Source organism: Saccopteryx leptura, chromosome 3, assembly GCF_036850995.1.
Source record: "Saccopteryx leptura isolate mSacLep1 chromosome 3, mSacLep1_pri_phased_curated, whole genome shotgun sequence".
NCBI classification, from domain to species: domain Eukaryota; kingdom Metazoa; phylum Chordata; class Mammalia; order Chiroptera; family Emballonuridae; genus Saccopteryx; species Saccopteryx leptura.
In genome coordinates, this window is record NC_089505.1 from 206,129,579 (window position 1) to 206,156,781 (window position 27,203).

At 42.9% G+C, this 27,203-nt stretch overlaps 1 pseudogene; it reads right to left on the reverse strand.

The window, feature by feature from the left end:
- Positions 1-1,899: 1,899 nt before the first annotated feature.
- On the reverse strand, positions 1,900-26,740 carry LOC136398404 (small ribosomal subunit protein eS6-like; annotated as a pseudogene).
- Positions 26,741-27,203: the final 463 nt, after the last annotated feature.

Genomic DNA, 27,203 nt, shown 5'->3' on the forward strand with positions numbered 1-27,203 from the left:
TCTATTCTCTTAACAACTTTCATATAGATCATACAGCAGTGTTAAATATAGTCATCATGCTGTACATTACATGCCCAGGACTTACTTATCTTATAATTGGAAGTTTGTGCCTTTTGACCACCTGTATCCAATCCCCTCCATTTATACACACCCCCATAACCACAGATCTCTTTTTTTGTTTGTTTATTTGTTTGTTTGTGAAAGAGACAGAGAGAGGGACAGATAGTGACAGACAGACAGGAAGGGAAAGAGATGAGAAACATCAATTCTTTGTTGCGGTACCTTAGTTGTTCATTGATTGCTTTCTCATATGTGCCTTGACCACGGGCCTTCAGCAGACCAAGTAACCCCTTGCTTGAGCCAGCAACCCTGGGCTCAAGCTGGTGAGCTTTTGCTCAAACCAGATGAGACTGTACACAAGCTGGCGACTTTGGGGTCTCGAACCTGGGTCCTCCACATCCCAGTCTGACGCTCTATCCACTGGACCACCACCTGGTCAGGCCATAACCACAGATCTTATCTATTTTTCTAGGAGTTTGGTTTTGTGGATTTTTTTTTTTAGATTCCACATATAACTGAGATTATACAGTATTAGTTTTTCTGTGTCTGACCCATTTACATACCACAATGCTTTCAAGGTCCATTTGTGTTGTCACGAATGACAAGAATTCCTTGTTTTTTTATGGCTGAATTATATTTCATTGTAGATATATACCATGACTTTTTTATCTATTCATCTGTTGATGTACATATAGGTTGTTTCCATTTCTTGGCTTTTGTGTATAATGATCATAGGGGATCATAGGCCTTTTCCAATTAGTGTTTTGGATTTCCTCAAACAGACACCCAGAAATAGAATTGATAGGTCATATGGTAGTTCTATTTTTAATTTTTTGAGGTAACTTCTACACTGTTTCTATATGAAACCTCCATACTGTTTTTCACAATGGCTGCACTAATCTGTATTCCCATCAGTGTTGTGTACAAGGGCTCCCTTTTCTTCACATACTCGCCAACACTTGTTATGTCTTGTCTTTTTGATGCTGACCACTCTAATAGACATGAGGTGATATCTTATTGTAGTTCTGATTAATGAAATCAGAACTACTATCTTGTGCCCCTAAGGAAACCAGAAGATGCAACCTCAAATTATGCCTCTTTCACATCTGGATTATTTTTAACTAAAGGCCATTGCAAACCAGAAAATACAGAAACAACTAAAATCAGGGTGCAAGTTTTCATTTTGTAAAGAAAATTTACATTCATAAAGGAAATTTCAATCTGTAAAAGGTGTCTCCCTGTTGGAATAGGAGCTGTGCAACCTCACTAAATGACCTTGTTTATCATACTTTCCTGGTCATCTTCCATCCATTTGCCTCCTCCCTTTTACCCACCTCCTCAAACCATCCAGAAGTTCCAAGCCTCTTTTCTTTTTCTGTACCCTAAGAAGATACATAAACCCAAGTTCTAACCACCCCGCTTACCATGCAAATGCTAGTAAATTTCTGTTTTCTTCATCTCTCTGGCCAGTCTCATTGATTTACCCTCACCTGGAGAACTCAAGATGGGTAGAGGAAAAGATTTTTTCCTCCCCTACACATAAAAATGAAAAATATTTCCACCCAAAGAAAAGGCAATCTCCAAAGATTACACTTTTATTGCCTGTGAATTATTAACCTGTATGTTGCCAATTTAGCAATCTTACTTGAGCAGTTTCTTTGTGTGACTTTAAATATTTCTGTCTTTACTAAACTCCTTTGAAGTGGCGTTAGCTCCTGGGGCTTCCCTTATCAGTGGGTTGGAAGTCTTTGATGTGTGTACATTCTATATCTGTGTGAGAGGGTTGTTTTTAATAATTTTTTATGTTTGTTCTTATTTGCTTGTTACTCTTAGAAAATTTTATTTTTGACTAGACTCAGACTTAGAGGCAAAAACTCTCAGAGAAGACAGCTCATGTCTCTTGGGAATTTGCTCCTGATATTTTCATTTGGCTTCTTTCATTGTCTTAGCCAAAAGGTTAGCACATTTGTCTAAGGACTCTTTTTTGTTTTTCTTAGTGCATCGTTTTTTCTGAGAAACGTGGTGCTTGTGTTGCAGGACACATGGAGTAACTAGCCACTGCATCTTGGGTGCTTTGGTCCTAGTTTCTTACCATCTTTATTTTTCTTTTTCTTTTATTTTATGTATTGATTAATATTTAGAGAGAAAGAGAAAGCGAGAGAGAGAGAAGGAAGCATCAATTTGTTGTTCCACTTATTCATGCTCTCATTGGCTGATTCCTGTATGTGCCCTGAGCAAGGATCAAACCCCACAGCCTTGGTGTGTCGGGACAATGCTCTTACCAACTGAGCTACCCGGCCAGGGCCCATCTTTGTTTAGGGCCCTTCTTATAACATATTGGCAGACATCACCTACTTTAGAAATTGAGAAGTCTGTGGATCTGCTATCTTCTTTGGCCCCAGTCAACAAGGCACAGTAGTGTCAGTGAGACCAGGATATCTTTCTCTCCTTTTCTTACAATGACTAAGTTGAGAACACTGAGATTGGCATCCATAGTGCAACCCTGAACAGATTTGTGCTTTCTCTCCATTCTTCCTTGATGTGTAACAGGAATGCCCATTACCCAGCAGCAGGGGGACACGGCCATGGGTCAAGATGCCCTGCTTCCTGGGGAACCTTGTCTGTCATTCCCACCACTGATGTGACCACATTGCCTTCCACTCTTCACCCAGAGTGTCAGCAGCACCTTCTGTGGCCATGTGCCTCTCACAAAGGTCCGAAGTTTGCGGTCATCATCCACTTCAGTGAGTTTCTGGGAGCCAATGGCTGGGAGAGACGGTCAGCTTCATCCTGGAATGGCTGGCCACCTCCAAGGCACCACATAAAAGAATCACTTCTAACTTTCAAAATGAAAAGGGTGAAGGACCTAGGGGCTGAAAGACTTGCAGGTATTTGGCTGATACCTTATCCAATTTAATTCACACAAAAACACAGCTGTTCAATATTATCATTGCCCTTTTAATAAATGAAGAAACAGACTCCCCAAGGTTGAAAACTTGCCCAGAACTACATAAATAATTCCTGGCTGAGCTGGGATTCAAACCCCGGTCTGTATTTGCTGTTCACTCTGCAGCTATGCTCTCCACAGTAGAAGAGCATTATTCTAGAAGGATTCCAGAAGTCTGATTACACTTTGCCCATATCCGCTCTAGGGGACCCTTGACAAGTGTTACTGTCTTCCGCCTGACAGGACTGTAGTGTTCACTTTTCTGCACTTTGTTTTCTTTTCTGCCTTGTGCTCATTATTCCCACCCATTCCTCGAAATGTCCCAGACTTTAGGTCTTCAGTCCCCCCCCCACACACACACACACACACACACTGGCCCCTCATCAGTTTGTGAATATCAGTCTTCAGGTATGGCATCCTGAATTACACATCCTAACACTCTACATTGGGCTGATAAAGGAAAAGTAGAGAACTATCAATCTTTTTCTTGTTCTAGAAAATATTCTTTCATTGTGCATCCTAAAACTGACTTTGCTTTCTTGGTAGTCTCCGTAATTGATACTGCACATTAATCTTGCACTTCAACCAAAAATTTATGCCCTTTACACTGGCATGGTTTATTTCATTACTTTTTGTTTTCTCCTGTCCTTTTGGCTGAAATGAAACAGAAATATAAGCCCAGATCTGAGAAATTCATGAGAGGAGCGGAGCAGCTCAGAGCAGCTTCTGCATTCATTGTAATTGAAAGAAGAAAGAATAGCTTCCTTTGTAAAGTAGCTAAGCTGAGGCAGCCCATGCAGAAGTTCCTAGAAGAAATAAAACAATGTGAAAACCAGAGATCGAAATGTGACTGACATCGTCTAGTAGAAAATATAGTCATGTAGCCAAAAGTCATTTGAAAGAGTTAAAGTGAATTTCTGAACCATCAAAATAAAATACTGCAATGACACAAGAAATAAAGCTGCATTTTCCAAAACAAACAACACTGAATTTTGGAAATAAGTCATTTGTTTGGTTTCTCAAGGCATTGAATTACATGGAATGCTACTTGTTTGAGCAGTTGGATGCTAATGATTTCAGGAGGACAATGAGAAATGCAGCAAAATCATCTTTTTTGTACCAAGAATAGCTCTAACCTCACCTGAAATTGCTGAGTCTGGAGCATCGAACTGAGTGGATTTGGCCTCTTCTGATTGCAGATGACAGAAACCTATTTGAACTTTCTGGTAAGCAGAGGTTTCGCATACGGCAGGAAGGGCCCAGAATGCCCATCAGACTGTCTCTGAGCCTGCTCCTCTTCAAGCTGGCGCCTATCCCTTCTGCTCCTTTCTTACTGTGGGCTCCATAGTCAATCCACAGGTCACCTCTCAACCCCCAGAGATCTAAGACTCTTGTAACCCCAGGGAAGGGCTCTCGGCAGCCCACCTTAGGCTTGGTTCATGTCCATCTCTGAACCATAAGCTGTGGTCCAGGAAGCAGGTGATGTTATTGGCCTGGCTCAGGTGAGGGGCTGACCTTTGAAGCAATCACTGTGGCCATCAGTATGGGATTTAAAAGAAAATGGCAAATCCTGTTCAAACCACATGGATGTTCCGGGGAGAAGGAAGGCACCCGAAACAAGGTAAGAAGGTGCTTTATGGAGCATTCAGAACAGATTGTCACTGTACAGGGATGATTAGTTGTTTGGAATTACAGTTTTTACTCATTAAAAAACAACAAATTGTTTTCCATTACAGATAAAGCACTGTCCGTTTCAAATGATTATTTCATGTATTCTATGTGTACAGTACAGAAGTGTTCACACATTGTCCTTGAAGACCTGTAGGAATAGAAAGGACTTGTTGTTGTTTCTGAACACATCTCTCCCTGTCACACCTACAAAGGCTACTGCTTCTTGGCAACCCTCTTTTAGCCTGTAAGTTCAAGGTGATTGGAGTATTATGTACATTAGTCAAACTTTGATAGACTCATTCCCTCCCCCTACTCTGCTCCTTTGATCGTTGCTTTATTCATTCACTCAACAATTACTTAACAAGTAATTGTTATGTACAAGTTACCTGTTATGTGCCAGTTGTCTAGGTATAGAAAGATAGAGAGAGAGAAATAAAGCATGGTCCCTGATGCACGGGCTGCATCAAAGAGGAGCATCGGACAAGTAAACAGTTTATTATAATTCGGTATGAGTACTGTGATTAGTGTATTCTTTTTTTTCACTAGCTCTGGGTCAATGAATAGCCTATCCCTTTGCACTTCAGAATGCTTATTCATCCTACCTACTCATATCCACGTTTACTCAAGTAGGGGCTAAGTTTCATTTACAAATATAGACAAGGTTTGAAGTGCAAATGCCCATAACTGTTTTAAATTTACACTGAGCAAAAGTGACTATTCTTTATGTCTCTTCAGGTAGGTAGGATAACCACATAATGTATCATCACTGAGTCATTTCTAAGGGCGAAAGAGGGTGCTACCCAAATAAGAGACCAGCATAACAGGCATATGCAAGGACTATTCTGGGCAGAGTGGGACAAATGTTCAACACAAATTTGGTAGGAGATATCATAAGAGCTGAAAGGGATTGTGGAGAGAAGACTACAGCAGAGAGGCTCCAAAGATCAAATTCCCCTGTTTCCATTGTCATCTTTGAAGCCCACCTGTTTGTTTTGAGTTGCTGAAAAGTTGAGGTGCAGACAGATAGCAAGAATATGGAGGGTTGGGGAGTTATCCATAATAAGAGGGTGGTGGGAAGCCATCCTCAGTCCTTGTAGAATCTGGTGGAGCGCAGCAGATGACAGGCTGTGAACCACTCAGGACAGGTAGAGAACTCAGGCTCTGACTGAGCCCTAGATGCAGGACAAGCCCTTGCTTGGTGTCTGGAGGCAGAGACAAAGGGTGAACATGGGGAGAGACAGCAAAGCGAGACCAAGGAGTGGGGTGGAGTTCTGCAGACAAGCTTAATATATTTCCCAATTTTGCCTAAAGTGAGAAATCCACAGAAGAAAGAGTGTGTGTGTGTGGGGGCGGGGGGGGGGGGGGAGACAGGATGGAGAATTAACCGAAAATGAAAGTCCAGGTAAACATGATCTTATCAATAGATGCAGAAAAGGCTTTTGATAAAATACAACACAATTTTATGTTTAAGACTCTCAACAAAATGGGTATAGAAGGAAAATATCTCAACATGATAAAGGCCATATATGATAAACCATCAGCCAACATCATTTTAAATGGCATAAAACTGAGGACTTTCTACCTTAAATCAGGAACAAGACAGGGTTGTCCACTCTCTCCACTCTTATTTAACGTGGTGCTAGAAGTTCTGGCCAGAGCAATCAGACAAGACAAAGAAATAAAAGGCATCCATATTGGAAAAGAAGAAGTAAAGGTATCACTTTTTGCTGATGATATGATCCTATACATCGAAAACCCGAAGGACTCCACAAAAAGATTATTAGAAACAATAAACCAATACAGTAAGGTCGCAGGATACAAAATTAACATACAGAAGTCCATAGCCTTTCTCTATGCCAACAATGAAATATTAGAAAACGAACTCAAAAAAATAATCCCCTTCACGATTGCAACAAAAAAAATAAAATACCTAGGAATAAACATAACAAAGAATGTAAAGGACCTATATAATGAAAATTACAAAGCATTGTTAAGGGAAATCGAAAAAGATACAATGAGATGGAAAAATATTCCTTGTTCTTGGATAGGAAAGTCCAGGTAAGACAGGCTGAAGGAGAAGCTTTCGCCTTGACAAAACACCATGATGTTCTACTCCCTGGCAGCTAAGGAATCAGCACTTTTCCCTCTGGCAAATAAGAACTTGAAGTTTGTCCCCACAGCTTCTTCAAAAGGCAAGGACACTGCTCTGAGGACACAATTCTGCTAACTCCTTTCAGATGGGCCTCTGTGGAGCCAAACTGAGCTTTTATTCATGAAGATACATGGTCAGAAACAAGCTCTGCTTAATGCAATTTAACTGTGTAATAGTACCAGCTCTCTCAGCAAACACAAAATGCTCCCTGCCAAACTTACAGCAGATACAATATTCTGTTGAGCCTAGACATGAGCTCTGGTTGGCCCTTGAGATTTTCAGGAGGATAATTGTTCAGGAATACCCTCCTGTCCTTTTCTGACATCAGGACTCTGGAGCCACTGCCCTTGCCTTTTTTTTTTCCTGTGCTGCTAGCTGTCTGCAGGAAGGGAAACTTGGAGTCTGTGAAATTACCAGTAAGCAGGCACCATTGTAATGGGTTGTGAAACACCGTCTGTTTTTCTCTGGGTGATTGCGGTCACTGAACTCTCTTTCAATGTGGAAGCGTGAAGTAGCATATTGCATGCACTTACTTTTATGAGTCCTTTGGCTCCTCTCAGCTTTCCTTGCTTTAGCTCATCCCACAAACCAAAGTGAGTATCTGTTAATATTTCCCCAAACCACTACTCAAGAAAGGGAAGCACTGGATATTAATCATGATGGCAGAACTCCTTGGCTCACAGGCTTTGGTTCAGAATTCTTGAGGCTACAGTGCATGAGGCATACTGCTATTCAAACTTTGTGAACCCAAGAAACCCCCTGAAGAGTTCATTAGCAATGCCAAGTCCAAGACCAATTCCTCCCAAAGTCCTGAGTGAGTGGATCTGGAGTAGGACCTAGAAATTTGCAGTGTTAAACCAACCCACTAGCTCATTCTGGAGCAGCTGTGCTGAGAAACAAAATTCAAAAAATCCCATAATATAGGTTGTTTTTTTTCCCCTTGTTAGTAAAATGGTTGGCTCTTAGGGCAAATTCATTCATTCATTCATTCGTTCATTCATTCATTCATTCATTCATTCTTATAAAGCACTTACTCTGTGCTTTCTAGCTTTATTTTCCATGTCTAAAAACTTGTAATTTAAATTCCATCATCACGCTTCCCTTTTCTTGGGAGAACCGCCAAGGGCAAGGCTCGTAAGAGACAGTGAAACTGGTAGCAAGAGGACTCACTGCAGCTGCAGGCCAGGAGGTGGGAGGGTGATATTCAGGCAGTTAGAAAACAACTGGTAGGGCAGCAAACCCGATGATGACCCTCACCTAAGGGACTTGGCTGTTTGTCTAAGTCTCCAGAGGAAGTGATTCCTGGCTCCCAAATGGACTGAAGCAATTTCAGTGTGATGAGGAAATAGAGATTTCAACATGTGTGAGCGGGAAACTAAATGACATCTTTGGAAAGCTAAGGGGCCTTCTCTTATCTTTCTTATTGTGCTGCTTGATTTTTATTAGAAGTAGAAAATTGTGGTCCATGTGAAATGATGTCTTGTGACTATTTCGTGGATACAGCCCCTACATCCTCAGCTCTCTCAAAGTGTTTCTAGTGAATGACAACACCTCAGTGCAAACATAGGTTTCATTTCAGAGCTGATCTCTAAGTAAAGAGTTAGATGGTGATTCCAAAGAGGCTTTGGCCACCCCATGGGTTGGGGTGTGTGACACTGGAAGTCCAAGATCAGGGCGTTGGCATGATCAGGTGAGAGTCCTCTTCTGGGTCACAGATTTCTTTTTGTACCTTCTCATGGCAGATAGGACAAGTGAATCTTCTTGGCCAACTTTTATAGGCATTAATCTCAAATGGGAGTATACTCAGGCCTTTGCCGGTAACCAGACTGGCTGCCATTTATTGCACATTTGTTACATATCAGGCAATGGGACTACCTCGCATTTAATCCTCAATACATTGCTGTCAGGTCAGTTATATTATTCTCCCCACTTTATGGATAAGGACACTGATGCTCTAGATAATTTTCCATATTCGAATTTTCATATTCGAATCCAGGTTTTCCTGACAATAGAGACCAGGCTTTTCCCCACTACCTTTTATTATCCCTCTAATATCTACCTACCTCACTGGGCTTCTGTGTCTAACAAGCCTCCCACATCAGTTATAGGTTCATATGTATGTGTGTTGCTCCAGCAACACAGCACACACTGGCAGGTGATAGAAGAGGCCCATGGGTTGTTCTTCCACTATAACCCTGAGAGATCAGAATGAGAGTCTTCCTGTCTCTTCAAATGATGCGTTTACTTCCTAATGGACCATCTTGCTCACTTCTGGTCAGTGAGAAAGTGAGAACTCTTCATGTTAAGGGTGATGATGATGGCTAACATTTATTAAACACATTTCACCAGTGTCTCCTCATTTAATAATCACAGAACCCAGGGCCCTGACCTGTGGTGGTGCAGTGGATAAAGCATCGACCTGGAATGCTGAGGTCACAGGTTCAAAATTCCAAGTTTGCCTGATCAAGGCACATATGGGAGTTGATGCTTCCTGCTCCTGTCTCTCTCCTTCTCTTTCTTTCTCTCCCCTCTCTAAAATTAATAAATAAAATCTTTTTTAAAAAAAGGAAAGAACCCTGGGAGGTAGACCTTGTCATCATTTCTATTTTCTGATGATAAAACTCAGACCTGAAGAGGTTATGTGCTAAGGTTATACAACTAGACAAGGTCATACAACTAGATCGTTTATTGATTTATTTAACAAGCCTTCTTTAAGCACCTGCCACATTCCAGACCCTGTGCTGGATACACTAGTGAGCAGAATGCAGCCCAGAGCCCATGCTCATGGAACTCAGTGGGGAGACAGAGTTGAGTTGGGAGGGCCAGAGAAGGCTTCTCTTAAGAGATCTAAGTTATGACCAGAGTTAAGTGGGTCAGGAGGTATGAAATACGGAGGAGAACTTCAGCTGAAGAAGCAGTTGTATGTGCAAAGCCTGTGGTAAGAAGCAGTGTGGCCTATTCAAGGAATTAAAAGAAGGCCATTGAGACCACAGTGGACAGAAGGAGAGGGACATGGGGCCAGAGAACCTGAAGAAGAAGGGGAGAACTTTGGTCTTCATCCTAAGTTCAATGGAAAGCCATTCATGAGTTTTAGCAAAGTGACAAGATGTAGACTACAGTTTAAGAGGATCAGACTGGGTGTTGTGTGGATAACAGATTGAAGAGGGGCAGGAGTCAAGATGGATGACCAGAGAGCTGACTGTTTTAAAAGTCTGGGAGAAAGTCAATAGTGGTTTGGCAGCAGTGGTGAAGGCGGAAAAGAAATGGAAATTTTTGAGCAAGAGTAAAGAGGTATAATCATAGGAGTTAACAATGATTGGACAGGGAAAGTGAGCAAGAGAAAGCTTTCAAGGATTTGAATTTGACTCTGTCAGTCACCAAAGACTGCACTTTCAACCACTACCCCTTAAGCATTCGGTTATTTAAGATTAAGTTCAGCTTGATAGAACCAGAATCTCCAAATATAACTAGTTTAAATTTTTTAAATATTTATTGATTAATTTTAGGAAGAGCTAAAAGAATAGAGAAAGAGAGATATAGATTTGTTTTCCCACATATTTATGCATCCCTTGGTTGATTCTTGCCCTGATGAGGCATCAAACACACAACCTTGTCCTACTGGGATGATGCTCTAACCAATTGAGCTACCCGCCCAGGGTCAATAGTTTAAATGAGATAAAAAATGTATTTTGTTCATATAAAGAAGTCTAGGGGTGGTAAATCCTGACTAGGTTAAGGTTCTGCCATGTTAAGGATTTAAGCATCTTCTAGTTTCTTGCTGTGCTCACCTTACCAAACAGTTTCTATCTTCTGGTCCAAAATGGCAGCTTGAGCTCAGCTATTACATTTGCATTCCAGCCAGCAGGAGAGAAGAAGAGTAGAAAGGGTGTTTCTCTTCCCCTTTAGGTCATTTCTTAGAAGTCACATATCAAATTCTGATTTTGTTTCATTTATCAGAATTCAGTTAATGACCATCCATACTAGCTACATAGGAAGCTGAGACTTGTCATCTATATTATGGGAAATGAGAGCCAGCTTAAAACCAAGGGGTCGATTAATGAATGGATAAACAAAATGTCATATATCCACGCAATGAAATATTCAGCAATAAAAAGGAATGAAGTAACTGTACTGATATATGCCACAACATGGATGAACTTTGAAAGCATTATGTTAAGTGAAAAAGGCCAGACACAAAAGACCACAGACTATATGATTACACTTATATAAAATGTCCAGCACAGGCAAAGCCATAGAGACAGACTATAGATTAGTGCTTGCCAAGGTATGGGGGAGAGGGATAAACAAGTAAGAAGCATATTTTGAAATGATGAAAATGTTATAGGCCTGGTTGCTTCGAGTGTTTTCCTGATAAGCCAAGGTTATGGGTTCAATCCTCGGTCAGGGCACATACAAGAAACAACAAATGAATGTGTAAATAAGTGGGACAGTAAATTGATATTTCTTTCTCTCTCTTTCTCTCTTCCTTCCCCTCTCTTTAAAATCAATAAATAAAAATTTAAATTAAAAAAATGTTATAGAATTAGATGGAGGTGATGCTTGCACACCTTTGGGAGTACAATAAAAACAACTGATTATACATTTTAGAAGGGCAAATTTTCAGCTATGTGAATTACATCTCAATTTTTAAATTTTATTTTTAGTTTCATATATGTTTTTTAAAAAAAAAGAAAAAAAAGTCAAGAGGCCCTGGCTGGTTAGCTCAGTCAGTTAAGAGCATCGTCCCTAAACAACAAGGTTGTGGTTTCAATCCCCAGTCAAGGCACATACAGAAGCAACCAATGAATGTGTGACTGAATGGAACAACAAATGCTCCCCTTCTCCCTCGGCTCTCTCTCCCTTCTTCTCTCTGTCTTTCTAAAAGTCAATAAAAATTAAGCCCTAGCCAGATAGCTCTATTGATTGGAGCACCGAATGGAAGCACAGAGGTTGCCAGTTCAATTCCCCGGTCAGGCCAGGTACAGGAGCAGCTCCATGTTCCCGTCTCTCTCTCTACCAGCCTGTCAAAAAAAAAAAAAAAAAAAAAAAAGATAAGATAGAATAATATATATAGATAGATAGATTTGGTTCTTCTGATGAAATAACACTTTAATTCTGGTTTTTGAGTCATGTCTTCAGAATCATATTTAGCTACAGAAAGCCGAACATTTACGGGGATTTTGGCCTGGATTTTAATTTTTCTGAGGATGCTCACCATCAGCATTGCACTGCTGCTATGTATCAGTCTCCAGTGCTGTGTAACAAATGACACCAAAATTCTACAGCTTAACTCAAGTGTTTACTATCTCAGAGCTTCTGTGAGCCAGATATATGGGACCTGTTTAGCGGGTGGTTCTGGCTCAGGGCTTCAGTAAAGCTGTCTGCCAGGGTGCAGTCCCTGAACACAGGACAAAGCACCCTCATGTGGCTGTTGACATGGACTTAGTTTCTCACTATGAGTCTATTGCTAAGGTTGCTCAGCTTCCTTAGGAGTGATGAGAGAGAGAGAGAGAGAAAGAGAAAGAGAGATGGAAGCTGGTGTGTCTTTTTAACCTAATCTCAGAAGTGACATCCATCACTTCTGCCAGACTCTATTGGTCACACCAGCTGATGTGGCACAATGTGACAGGAGACCACACACAAGTGTGCACAGGAGAGAGATCTTGAGGGCTGTACTGGGGACTGGCTGCTCTAGGGGGACAGCAGGGCTCGAGCTGGGCAAACCCAGGAAACAGAAATTCAGAGTGGATTTCCCCAAAGTGCCGTCAGTCAGTGGGACAAGAGCCAGTTTGCTGTGACGTGAAGGCCACATCTTCCCAGCTAGAGTGACACACCAGTGGTCCAGCTATTACTGCTGCTCTGGGAGCTGCCCTTGAGGACAGCATGTCGAAGGGTAAAGGGCACCAGACTGCAAATGAGGCCCCTCTGCATCCACTCCCTTACTCCGTGAGCTTGGTCAAGCTACTGCCTCTCTCCAGACCTCTGCTTCCTCCTTCCTAACAGACACAGTTCGACAAATGGTTTTTAAGCTGAGTTCTCTGGCTCCCCAGGGACCAAAGGATGTGCTCTGGTTTCACCAGGATCTGAGTAAGGGTTCAGCTGGGACAAAAATAAAAATGTGCCACAGATTAAAGGACAAAGTGACCTTGAAAGCCTCTGCTCTCTGATGCTTGAGTCCTCCTATGTCTTTACTTTTTTTTATTTGCTTGTACATGGATTCATATTTAATAAATTTCAGTAATACCTTAATATATTTGAAAATAGTCACCAATACATTTATGAAATATATTATTTGTTAACTTCAGAGATAATGCTTTAGAGACATATGGATTCATGAATCTCTAAGCCTGCATTCTTACTCCCTACTCTCCCATTCCATAAACCCTATGCTCTGTCACTAAGACTTATGGCCCATTGAATGGGGCTACTGAATTCACTAGCATTTTATGAGTTTGTGTTCACTGGAACATGTTTCATAGAGTTCAAAATAATTAGGCAAAGAAAAGAACATTGAGCAAAAGCTGAGTTATACAAAGTCAAATAATTCTCTCTCTTGTGGGACTTCTCAGAGCCTTAACTGTTGGGAAGCATTTTGAATCTCTACAAAGAAGGTACAGATTTCAGAATTCATTCATTTTTTAAAAAGAAATAATACTGTCTTCACTTTTAACTATCCTGATCTCAGAATCAGCAAAGCCTTCACTATAGGCTCCCTCTCAGTCACGCAGAAGGTATGCAGAGAACGTGCAGTTATGTTCCATCTTGTGGTTGGCTAACTAGAGGGAAATTGCCCTTGTATCAGATGCCACAGTAATTGTCATACAATCTTTCATTTTCTGCCCAGAGGGGGAATAATCTTAAGGGAAGGGTTGTGTCAGTGTTGTGTCGGTGTTGACACAGGGCCAATGTATCTGGATGGAAAGGGAAAAATCCGTCATCAAGACTCGCAGTCCAAGCAGAGAAGCACCGAAGGGGCAAAGGGGACAGACAGCACGTGGGTGTGAGAAAGGACTGTGCTGAGGGGCCTCTGAGTGCTCCTCGCCTCACCTGTGGCCACCGCAAGGATGACCAAGACAATCCAATGAAATTGTGGCCCGCTTGGAAAATGTAAGGAAAAGGTAGTGTCCTAGCTGTGGGATGCTGCACAGCTGGGGACAGAGGGCAAGTCCCCAGGGATGGGGCAGTTCTGCATGCGAGTGCCAGCCCACAACTGCCAGATCTTCTTGTTTTTCGGGAGAAGCTGAAAATTCAATTATTCATATGAAATTTTCCAATTCTTAAAATATTGGGCAAGCCAAACAAAACTTGTCACTGGGCCAGACCCGATTCATTACGAATGAGTGAATTTCAAATGAGTGATTCCATTTTAATCAAAATGCCAAAAAAAAATTAGACAAACATTTTCATCTTTCCTAGGAGAATTTGGCCCCTAGAGGCACATCATTTATTCAGTTATCAAGTGCCCGGTATTTGCCAGGCACAGAGAAGCCTGAATGTTCACATTTTCTCACTTCTGCTCTGACTGCAGCACCTCTCCGCTCCCTTGGTCCATCTGCTGGGTTTTCTGTATATGGGAAAGTGGGGGAAAAGGAAATAGAAGGGAAGAAGAACATAGGCCTAGAAGAAATGATTAGCTTGTGTCTCATTCCACAAGCAAAAGGTAAAGTCATGCCCCAAAGTCATCATCTTTGTACCTTCAGCAACTAGGCCAGAGCTCATTATTATTTATTGATAAATAGCATGCATCAATGGACCACCCATTATGTGCCAGCTCCAGGTGGTGATATTATCAGACTACTGGACTTTGCATTTTGTTCCTCATAACATTTCCATGACAGAGACCCCCTTGTAGAAGATGAGGAAACTGAAGCCTGAAGAGTCTAGGTAACTTGGCCAAATTCACAGAGCTCTCATGTGGTTGGGCTGGGGTGTGAATCCAGATGTGCCTGACTCCAGAGCACACATTTTTAACATTGTACTGAATGAATGAAAGAAAGAAAGAAAGAAAGAAAGAAAGAAAGAAAGAAAGAAAGAAAGAAAGAAAGAAAAGAAAGAAGAGAGCTGAGTGAATGAATGAGTGAATGAATGAGTGAATGAATGAGTGATTGAGTGCATGAATAAATGAGTGAGTGAATGAATGAATGAGTGAATGACTAAGTGAATGAGTACCTGAGTGAGGAAGTGAGTTGAGTGAATGACTAAGTGGATGAATGAGTGAGCGAGAGAGTGGGTCAGCTGAGGCCCGGCTCCCACTCTCCCTCACCCTCCAGCCCCACCTTACCCTCCCAACTCATGTGATGGCTCCAAGACTTAAATGTTTGAGTTACATTTCTGTGGATTTCCCACATCACCCCCTTTCATGCTCAGGGTTTTCCTATTTGTCATGGCCTCCCAGAGCTGTCAATGTTTAGACACGCACTTAGCTCTCTTCCTGTCACACTGATATCCTCGTCATTTTCTCCTCTTACATGTGTTAGTGAAGGGAAAATATTGAAGAAAGCAGCAGGTTTTCTGCATCAAGAAGGGTTATTATTTACCAGTGTGCTAGTTTCTGTCATTTTTTCTGTACCCCTAGTGTGCAATCAGAGCTCATAAAAGTGCTACTGTGTGGGAGGTCTACATTTCCTCTCCATTAAGCATCCCCAGATGTTCATGGCTCCTGACCCTTCCTACATCCCTGCCTGCTCCGGTCCTCCTTCTAGCCTCCCTCCTCCTCTCTGCTCCAGCAAGGATGCCCATCCTGCAGTTTGCTAATCCGTCAGCATTTCCCAGCACTGCAACTCAATGTCTTCCTGAGTGTCTGTTTCCTCCTTGATGTGGTCCAGTGGCTGCTGTCTTCTCTGATTCAGAAATCCCTCTTTCTGAGAACTTGACTCCCAACTGCAGATAGCACCCCCAGGTGCAATCAGAGAAGCCCCTGGGTGGACTCTGCTGACCCGATGGCTAGACAGGGAGTCAACAGACATTTCTATCACTGCTGTTAGCCAGCTCGCAATTTCAAGAAGTGCTGGTATGAAATCCTGAAACACCATGGTTCTCCAGTGAGGTCCAATGGTCTATTTTTGCAAAGTACCATTCCCAAAGGATACAAGTGATAACCCAGAGAGGGGCCTCTCTGTTTTCCATCCAGACCCACCCAGGACCAACTCCATGGGCTTTGTGGCTCTGTCCTGAGGGCTTTGGCTTTTATTACCTAGGAAAGGACACTGCAGAGTCTTAGAATAACATATGACTTGGAATCTGCAGAACCGAGATCACATTCTCACTCTGCCATGTCCTAGTTCCAGGAACTAAATAAAACCACTGAATTGAGGGGAAACATTCCCCTTACCTATAAAATGGGAATAAGAGCAAAAATGGTCTCACAAAATAATCATATTAAATAAATTAGCATGTGTGAATGACTTGGGACAGAGTAGGCTTTCATCACATGCTAAATGAATTTCTCAAAGAAAGAGTGGTGTCTGCTCATATTTTCCTTTCTCATCAGTAAAGTGGAAGAAATAGCATTACCTCTGGTGAGGGCTGTGCACTCACAGCAGGGACCACTTCTCTCCCAGCATAGTGATGGAGTTCATAATAGTGGGGTTCAGTCCATCCTAGTCCTGGTTTGTTTTCTCTCTTTTCTCTACCTGGCCAAAAAGTCTGATGTTACTTCTTAACTCTATTCTTTTACTTAAATATGTTTATTGTGAAAAAAGTTAAGCATACAGAACAGTAAAAGAAAAGCATAAGTTACTAGCCAGTTAGCATTTTGCCATATTACATATTATACCTATTATATAGGTATATTTTTATACACACACACACACACATAAAGTCCTCACTTAACATCATTGGTAGGTTCTGCATTTTTAAGAACCTATTGGTTACTTACCGTATTTTTCACTCCATAAGATGCACCTGACCAAAAGACATGCCTAGAGTTTTGAGGAAAATAAGAGAAAAAATATTCTGAACCAAATAGTGTATTAAAATATTTAACAAAATACCATGTTTTTCGCTCCATAAGATGCTAGGGTATTTTCCCCTCCACTTTTGGAGGGGGGAGGGAAGTGCGTTTTATGGAGCAAAAAATATGGTACATGTAACTAGTTTCACTACAGGCTAATTGATATAAACAAGAGTTAATTTTCTATGGCATCTCATTAATGTTATAATGAAATTACCTTGAATGAATCTTTATTCCAGGACCTGCTGTACATATTTGCTCAACAATTGCAGACATAATGACCCCTCATTCCAAAATAATTCAACAGATACTTCCAAAAGAAATCTTTCTTTTACACAACTTTTATAAATGATGCTAATAAGTATTAATATCATACGCTAACCAAATTAACAATTCCCTAATATTATTGAATAATTAATTCATATCAAAATTTTCTTTGTTATTTCCAAAATATATCTTATAACATTTTTTGGAATAGGTATCTCATCAATGATATATTTGGTTATGTCTCTTGAGTTTTTAAAAAATCTAGTACAGACCACTGCCCTGCCTACTCCCACTCCCAGCCCACCTGATGCAAACACACACTTTTTGTCTCCCTTAATGCTAATTTTAACCCTGGGGCTAAGATGGTGATCAGCCAGACCTCCATGTTGTTACAGTCCAGTTTTCTCCCTTGTGATTGGTGAGTTATCTGGGGAAGGGAGTCAGCTGGCTTTCTCTTTTCATTCTGCTGTGCTCTTTGCTCCTTGGTGCTGATAAATAAAGAACATTCCTGGTTCATCAGGAACAAAATTGGTTCTGAAAAAAATGAACCTCTAGGTCAGTGATTTTCAACTTTTTTTGAGCCACGGCACATTTTTTACATTTACAAAATCCTGGGGCACACCACCTACCAAAATGACACAAAATGACACTCTAACACAGTACATATTATACATATAGTTAATAATATAGTTTCTAAATGTATTTATACTCAGTGTGAAACCTGGGCCTGTTTTGATGAACACAAAAGGGATATCCTGGCAGGAATGGTAGAAAGACACACACGAAGCTCTTCCTCAACAGTTCTCAGTCTCTCTCTGTTTTTAGTTTTTATCGCAGTCAAGCTTGAGAAGCTCAGCTCACATAGCTATGTGGTTGAAAACGGGAGCAATGTCAAAATAGCTTTGTTGGCCAGAATGGGGAACTCCTTGACAACAGATAACCAAAAACTGTCCAAAGGAAGATCAGCAAACTTTAGCTTTAAAGTTAGATAACATTGTGATGCATTGTGATGCATTGTATATCACTCTCTGCGGGGGCCTCTTTTACAAAGAAAAAGGTCAAATATCTATATACACCATCAGGATAGACATAACCAGCTGAGGCTGAGGCTTCATCTAGTGGTGGCAACATTTACCTCCTGTCCTGACCAGGATAAGAAATCAGAACCATGGGGAGGAGTAGCAGCTTCAACTACTCGCTGTGGCCACACAATGACAAGTGCGGGGCAGCCCGAGCAGGGACCTTCCTGGGAGTGGATGGGAGGCAGCCTACTATTGGTTCATCACTAGTGGTCAGGATGAATCCTAGAATGTGATTGGTCAGTGGGCATTCCCTGTGCCTCCACTCTTCCTGTTGCTGATAGCTGGAGGGATTGTGAGGGAAATGTTTATGTTTGGATGGAGGCGGCTGGCGGCTGGCCGGATAAATAGCCTCCACGGGCCGTATCCAGCATGCAGGCCATAGTTTGGGGACCCATGTTTAATTTCCCCACGGCACACCTGACCATGTCTCACGGCACACTAGTGTGCCACGGCACACTGGTTGAAAAACACTGCTCTAGGTGACTCTGACCAAATTAGAAATGCAGGTAAGGGAGGGATTGCTGCCACCTAGGAGATGACAAGGGTGAGCTCAGGAGACATCTGAGCTGGCTCCTGAAGGCCAGCTTGAATTAGCAGATGCAGAGAAGTGTGCGAAGGACGCCTGGCGAGGGGAATAGCATGACGAGGGGAACAACGTGAAAGAAGCCACAGAAGCAGGAAAGCCTGGAATGAATATAAGGAACAGTGAACTGTAAACTTCTTAAAATGAGGGGTTAAATGGTGTTGAATTGTGACTCTCCAGTCGTCATTAAACCTCTGTTGAATGAATGAGTGAATGACTGAATGAAGGAACTAATGAATTAATATCAATAATTGAGTAATATTATAATTAAATAATTGAGATTTTAAGGATGTGGGGATCTAAGATCAATCTTGTTCAGTTCAAATCCCAGTTCAGCTATAGTTTACAAGATCTGTGACCCTGGGCAAACTTTGTAATGTTCTACAGCTCATTTTCCCAGTGTATACAATTGAGGTTAATAAGAGAATCTCCTAGGTACAACATGATCATTAAATGACATGATCTATATTAGCCAGTTAACAAAATATCTGGCATCTAATAAATGCTTAATAAATGTTTGCTATTATTAGCATCTTTTTTTTTTTTAATTATGTGAGTGATAGGGAGGCAGAGAGACAGACTCCCACATATGACCAGACTAGGATCCACCTGGCAAGCCCCCTACCGGCTGATACTCTGTCCATCTGGGGCTGAAGCTCTGTTGCTTGGCAACTGAGCTACTCCAACACCTGAGGGAAGCCATGGAGCCATCCTCAGTACACAGGGCCAACTTGCTCAAACCATTTGAACCATGGTTGCAGGAGGGGAAGAGAGAGCGAGAGAGAGAGAAGGAGAAGGAGAAGAAGAAGAAGAAGAAGAAGAAGAAGAAGAAGAAGAAGAAGAAGAAGAAAGAAGAGGAGGAGGAGGAGGAGGAGAAGGGGGGGGAAGGGTGGAGAAGCAGAGGGTCACTACTCCTGTGTGCCCTGATGGGGAATCAAATCTGGGACTTCCACACACCGGGCCGACACTGTACCACTGAGCAAACTGGCCAGGGCCTATTATTGGCATCTTTAAATTAGGAAATTAATTGTTTAAGAGGTGCTTTGAAATACTTTATAAAATGTTAATAAAGTACACTTTCTGAATATTTTTAAAATTAATTTTTATATTTTTTACTGATGGTCATCATTGTTGTTCATTTGCAGAGTTAAAACTTAGGAAATAGTTATGGAAAGTTGAGCCCAACCCCTGACATAATTATCAAAACTTCCCCCAAAAGGAGGAGCTGAATTAATGAGATGGTCTTTCCCTGTTGGAGGTCCCAGAGTCAGATGGCTGGGGGATATTATCTTTCATTCCAAGAACCAGGGGAGGAGGTGGGAATGTTGCCACTCGCTTATGCTTTATGTATTTTCCTGAGTCAGAAGCTGGATAATCAAAATATTCATTTACCACCACTCTGGAGCCCTACTAACTTTTCTACACCCACCATCCTAACACATTGCAGGGACAGTCCTTTGTTTTGTAAAAAGGGGGTAGGGATGCAAAGATATTTCAATATTAATGAAAACACTTCAGAGCTTCAGAGCACTTCAGTAAAGCAGAGTAAACACTAAGACAAAACACAAATCATTTCTGACCAGGTTATCCAGGTGAGGAATCCCCACCTTTTGAGCAAAAATGGAAAACTGACTCTAGAATTTTGAAAGCCTGGCTTGGTTACTGAGAGCTCATTTCAACAGCTGATTAAACAAATTCACAAATTCAGTTGACAAACCACTAATCAGTTCAATTTTGTCAATACCCTTTTACCTGAATGAACATTTACATTTGGACTCACTCCAGCTGTTGCTGCTACCAGATGGTTTATGGAGGCATGCTGAGGCACATCTGAAAATTAACATCTGGAAATCTGAATCACATTTTTCTTAAACATCCCTGAGGGAATGGAGCCTCAACAAGAGAAAAATCCAAACTTTTCATGGCTATTGTAAAAGGATGTGAGATATTCACGTTTTTTTGGTCTTAATTAAAACTTCCATGGAACAAAACAGAAACTGACCTAACATTCTAATTGAAAAGGCATTAATGCTGTGGATAGAGGAGTGTCACCTTTTGAATTGTACTATGAAGATGTCATTTATGAGACTGTCATCTTTAATATAAGTTTGTGAAAACGCCCCACCACTGGAAAGGTCTGTGCTCCAAACCATTTGTCCCAGAGTGGTGACAGATTTGCACTGACCCTCTTTGGGCAAGTGTGCTCCAAGGGCCTGGAGCCGACCACCTCCCTGAGTTGTCTCAAGGTTTAATGAGATAATGCATGTGCAAGTGATTTGTCAAATGAAGAGAACCTTATAAATTGTAGAGGGCTGCCTTACACATGATTAGTCCCCAGTAAAGACGAACTGTTTGACCGGACCTCACACTGCAGCAGAGGAAAGCAAAGAAAAATGCTGAACTCAGGCAGATACAAAACTACCACTGAGGATTTTCAGACCAGGGATCAAACCAGCAGAACTGTAGACCTGGCGAGGAGGTGGGGAAGCAGTTCTAGTTTTTTTCAAACTTTGAAAATACTCTATATAGAATATTATCCTAAAATGGGGTTTCCTTTTCTACTGTAAGTTTCAGACCTTGGGAGCTGCAGGGTTATTTCAAAGGGTTTGTGTATTTGTATGTGTATCCAGCCAACCCTGAGGGTAGCCTGACAATATGTACTCACTAGATCCTGGTAAATAATTATTAAATCAATGGATACTCCATCTTATTCATTTTATATACTGGTATATTTCAAATTACATCAATAGCGATGTGTTTTGATTATTTATTGTTGCATAACAAACTACTCCAAAACTTTATGGCTTAAAACAACAGCAAGCTGGCATTCTCCTGATTCTGTTTGTTAGCTGGTTGGTCTGTTGGTATTGCCTGGGGTCACTCATGTGGTCGCATTCAGGTGGCGGATCAGCAGGGACAGCTGGGCCTCTCTCCCTACTGTCCTTCATCCTCAAGGAGGGTGAACCAGCTTTATCATGTGATGATTCTGGGGTCCAAGAAGGCCAACCCCATGGGTGAGCATGTGCCAGCCACTGCAGGGGTCAAGTTTATCGATTTCCCCTTGGCCACGCAGGTCACCTCATCTAAGTCCCCAGTCATTGTCGCAGGAAACTGAACCAAGAGGTCAATTCTTTGCAGACCACAAGTGTGACAATCTACAGCAGTGATATTTAACAATTTTCCTCTCATGGCACACATAAATTAATTACTAAAGTTCTGTGGCATACCAAAAAATATATCTTTTGCTGATCTGACCAAAAAAATAGGTATAATTTTTATTTATTCACACCAGATGGCTATTATTGTGTTGGCTGTTATCTTTTTCTTTTTGGAAATTGCTGATCTATAGCACTCCTATGAAATATCTGTACCTTCATTTAAAAGTTACTGAATCCATAAGAGCTTTGGGCCATCATGTTTTCTCAGAGTCATCAAAATATCCAATAAAAATTCAGCGTACTCTCATGAGGCTCCATAACTTGTTTGACATTTTAAAGGGATCCTCGCAGTCACAAGAGGTGGGAGACTATGAAATGGAAAGTAGGACCTTAAGTTCCTTGGAGAGTTGGACATTTTCACGAGAGATGATCTGTGAATCTGTACTTTCTTTGGGCAATCATTCCATAGCTGTGTAAGGAGACACAGGAGGAGTAGACCCAGTTCCCGTCCAAGGGTGCCTCCCTACAAGGCTGTGACTGAATGAATTGATGATGTGTTTGTGCTTATTTTGAATGTTATCATTTTAATGGTCTACCACATACAGAGAAAAGTACTTTCACTTTCTTCTTAAGTGTTCTATTATCAAAATCAATTTAGTAAACTCTGCATTTGTAAACTAATATAGCACATTTTAAAAATGATATCTGATTATTCCTGATCCCCAAATCAGAAATTCTGAGTTCTGAGTTTTCTTCCTTCTTGTGGTGATAAAATTATTTGAATGGGTTCTTATCAGGATAAAATTGGAGAAATTATTGTGCAACCAAGACTTTCGCCAGAGTGTCACATTTGAAAATGATCCTCACTGAATTAGGTATGACCAGCCACTTTTCAGAAACAAAAGTTGTCTTTATTTATAGAGCTGATGCCTATAAAGCCCTATTGGAAATAAGAGTCAGATACCTGGCTTTTAGGGTCACATTGTCGCTTGTGGTAAAGAAGGTCACTCACTGGGAAGCCAGGGACCTTAGCAAATTTGGATGATCTTGAGAAAAGAGGTGTGTGGCCAGTAGGCATGGCACCATCACAGCCGCCTGGCCCATGCAGGTTCGCATTGGATTCGGATAGTCGGTAAAAAAACAACGGATCCAAAAGCTGGTGGGCCATCATCTTTAATCCTAGCTTGCACCCGGCAGGCAAGTAAAAACACACACTGGGCTCCAAAACCCACTCATTCAGTGCTCACAAAGCTACTGACTTATTCGAGTTTCCTAGAATCAAAGGTTTCTAGCTCACCAGACTTATTCACCTCTGTTCCCCATCTCCTTCCTTCTCCCTGCACAAACTCTGCACAAACTGGCCTCTCACTCAACACTCCGCCATCTTGGCTGCCTCTCCTGGCTCCTCCACGTGGCCTCTGTCTGCTCTCCTCTCTGTCCTCTCCTCTAAAGTTTTCTCAGGAACCAAGAGAGCAAGCTCCTGGTATGCCCCACTTTACAGGGCAGAAATCAAAACCTTTAATCCAATATACAAAATAGGGAAGTCTCTAATACAAAGTCACTTATCAGAGACATGATGGGATTGTACCACCCCACATCAAAAAGGGTGGGAAAGGCTTAGTCCTAAAACCAAGCCCCAGGCTACAAGGATCCTGCCTGCCCACAGCCTGCCCCCAACACATATTAATATCACCTAGGTGACAGGCTTCCATGTGGGCAGCACCATCTTTAACAAAGTGAGCATAATATATTTTATCTGCCCAACAAGAGGGATTTCTTTAAGTTAGTAAGCACTGCTGGTGACCCTGGTATCTGGCCTTCCAGCAGGCTGGCCCTCCCCCGCCATCCCTCTCTGCACTTCTCCATCAGCGCCCTCCCCAGACCAAGCCCAGCATTGCAGGCAGCCTTCCCAACTCCTGCTCTAGATGGGAGATCTCTCCCTTCAGGACTCCTGTTGGGCAGATAAAATATATTATGCTCCCTTTGTTAAAGATGGTGCTGCCCACTTGGAGGCCCATCGCCCAGGTGATATTAATGTGTGTTGGGGGCAGGCTGTGGGCAGGCAGGATCCTTGTAGCCTGAGGCTTAGTTTTAAGACTAAGCTTTTCCCCACACCCTTGACTGATTGCATGATCTGGGTGGTGCACTCTCATAAGGAATCCAATTATGCCTGAGATAAGTGACTTTGTATCAGAGACTTCCTTGTTTGTATATTGGATTAAAGGTTTTGATTTCTACACTATGAAGTGGGGCAGACTGAGAGCTTGCTCTCTCAGTTCCTGCTATCACCATTGCAGGGGCCTCCCTGATCCCTTCCCCTTCATGGGAAAAGCTGGTTTTCTGCTTTTCCCTTGTTTTCTCTTGTGGCTTCCCTATCTTGGTGAGATACCAATAAACAGAATGGCCCACCATCCTCCGACTCTGTCATTTCTTTACTGTCTCCCCGAATCCAATGGGAATCTGCATGTGAATGGCCGCAATGGTAGCTCCTGGCCTTACAGCTCCCAAGCTCTTACATGATCTAACCATTGTGGCAGGCCCAGGGCAGAGCGCAGAATGGGGTACCGCAAATAAGATGAATGAACGAGTGAATGAATGAATGAAGAGATGGCTTACAGCTAAAAAGAGATAATGTCTGAATAGATATTTTAAGAGAGATGTGATTTTAAAGTTGGGGAGGGAGATCAGGGTTAGGTACTGATAATGCTACCTGTTAGCCACACTGGGCCCATTTTAGGAGATCTGCTGTTAGATCCTGCCTCCTCTCCCTCCCTCCTTCCCTCTCTCCCTTTCTCCTTTTTCCCTCTTCCTACCCTCCCAGGAATGGGGACCTGATACCTGCTGTTGAAACAGGGGTCCCCAAACTATGGCCCACGGGCCACATGCGACCCCCTGAGGCCATTTATCTGGCCCCCACCACACTTCTGGAAGGGGCACCTCTTTCATTGGTGGTCAGTGAGAGGAGCACTGTATGTGGTGGTGCAGCAAAGCACAGCATCACTCACATACAGTACTACTTCCAGTGACACGGGATGCACGCATCAAGGCTCCAGAAGCGCGTCATATCACTTGTTCCGGCTAGCAGTGACAAATATGGAACCAACATTGACCATCTCATTAGCCAAAAGCAGGCCCATAGTTCCCATTGAAATACTGGTCAGTTTGTTGATTTAAATTTACTTGTTCTTTATTTTAAATATTGTATTTGTCCCCATTTTGTTTTTTTACTTTAAAATAAGATATGTGCAGTGTGCATAGGGATTTGTTCATAGTTTTTTTATAGTCCAGCCCTCCAACGGTCTGAGGGACAGTGAACTGACCCCCTGTGTAAAAAGTTTGGGGACCCCCTGTGTTAAAAGCTCTGGAGACAGATCTGGTCTGGAATCTTCCCTCCCTATTCATGGGCGAGTCAGCAAGTTACCTAACCTGTCTGAGCCTGCCCGCCAGGACTTCCTTACCTAGGGAGAAGGGAGCCAGTTTCTGCAGGGTGGCCAGGAAGGTCTGTGAAACCTTGAGCACAGCTCTTGGCAAGAAGTAAAACAGCGCTTTGTATTGTCCTCCTCATCACTTCCTCCCACCAGGACCCCCAGGCTGTGGCCAGGCAATTAGCAAGTCAAAAAGCTGCTGACCTTACTGTTCTCTCTTCACACCTTTGTCAGCCTCAGTGGCTGCTTCTACTTGCCAGGCTTCACTCTGGAGGCCTGGGGCCACGGGGTCCACATGTGTAGTCGTTGCCCAGCTGGCTGTGTGTCTCTGAGACCCCGAGGCTCTGGTGGCCCAGGTGATGGCATCCAGCCTAGAAGCTGGTGTCCAGAGAAGTTTCTGTAGTGTCCCCTGTGTGCTCCTTATGTGTGGGTTTTGGCGCTGCTCCTGAGGCTGGAGAAGTGGGCTATGAGGACGGCCCCCAGTGGCTGGGACCCTGTGTGGGGAAGGGCTGGCCCACCCATCTGAAGGAAGCAGGGAGGTTGCCCTGCCCCAAGCTCAGGCTCAGGCCCAGGCCCTGCAAACTCTGCCAGACCAGGACCTACCTCGTGGGTTTCTCCCAGTGCAAGGGCTTCCCTTAGGGGAGGTTGGGGAGGGGTTACAGGTAGACTGCCTACACTGAGTCCCTCCTTCGGTGGAGATTCTGGGTGACCCTGTGAAGCAGGGCCTCCCCGCAGCTTGAGAGACCCCATCTGCTTGCGTTCCTTGAAGCTTCTGCTGTATTTTTAAGAAGTGGATAGATGACAGAGTGGGATCATAAAAAAAGAAATTTATAAATTTTACATTAACGCTCTTAACAAAGAAGCACTTACTGAATGACCACATTTGGAGATAATATCAGGGTTCCCCTTCAGGCTTCACATGCAGGAGACTGGGACCCTCCTGGCCTGCTTCCTCGCCCCTCGCTCTCTGGGGTGGTTCTCTGCAGGCCAGGCCGTAGAAGCGCGGGGATGTGTGGTGTGTCTCAGAGGACATGGTGGGGGAGGGTTGCGGGGGGCGAGGCTGTGAACTTGGCAGGAAGGGGACTGATAGTAGAAACACGAGGCTGGTGCTAGGCCTCGTGGGGAACACAGCTTCCTGCTGAGCTGGGTGTAAGGAAGCCCAGAGTCCCCAGGCCTTCCTTCAACAGCCCTCCCTACCCATCCTTGGAGCCCACCAGCCTCCGCTCACCTGTCAATGGTCATGTCTTTGACCCTGGGATCCCAGCCTAGTCCTCTAATTGCAGGAACAGGTGCCATGCTCAGCCCGGGGCCCCGGGAGTACTGCCGGCCTGGCCTGCCAGGGCTAGTGGGCACTCCCAGGGGCCTTGAGAACACAAAAAGCAGGACTGGAAATGAGCGGGGGCTCTGGGGTGGGGAGGAAGGATAGAGCACCACGAACACCATCACACGGGTGTAAAGCCAGTAGCCATGGTATTGGGCAGATAAAATGTATTATGCTCACTTTGTTAAAGATAACACGAGGAGGCTGTAGCCCAGGTGATATTAATGTGTGTTGGGGTGGGCTAAAGGCAGGCAGAATCCTTGTAGCCTGGGGCTTGGTTTTGGGATTAAGCCTTTCCCACCCTTTTTGATGTGGGGTGGTACAATCCAATCATGCCTCAGAGAAGTGACTTTGTATTAGAGACTTTCCTATTTTGTATATTGGATTAGAGGTTGTGAAGCTACAATATAAAATGGGGGCAGAACAGAGTTTGTGCCCTTGGTTCCTGAGGTTAGCATGAGAGAGCAGAGAGAGTAGAGCCAGCAGCGGAAGGAGGCCACGTGGAGGAGGCCAGGAAAAGCAGCCGGGGAACTGAGGAGAATAAGGCTGGTGAGCTAGAAACCTTTGATTCTAGGAAACTCGGAT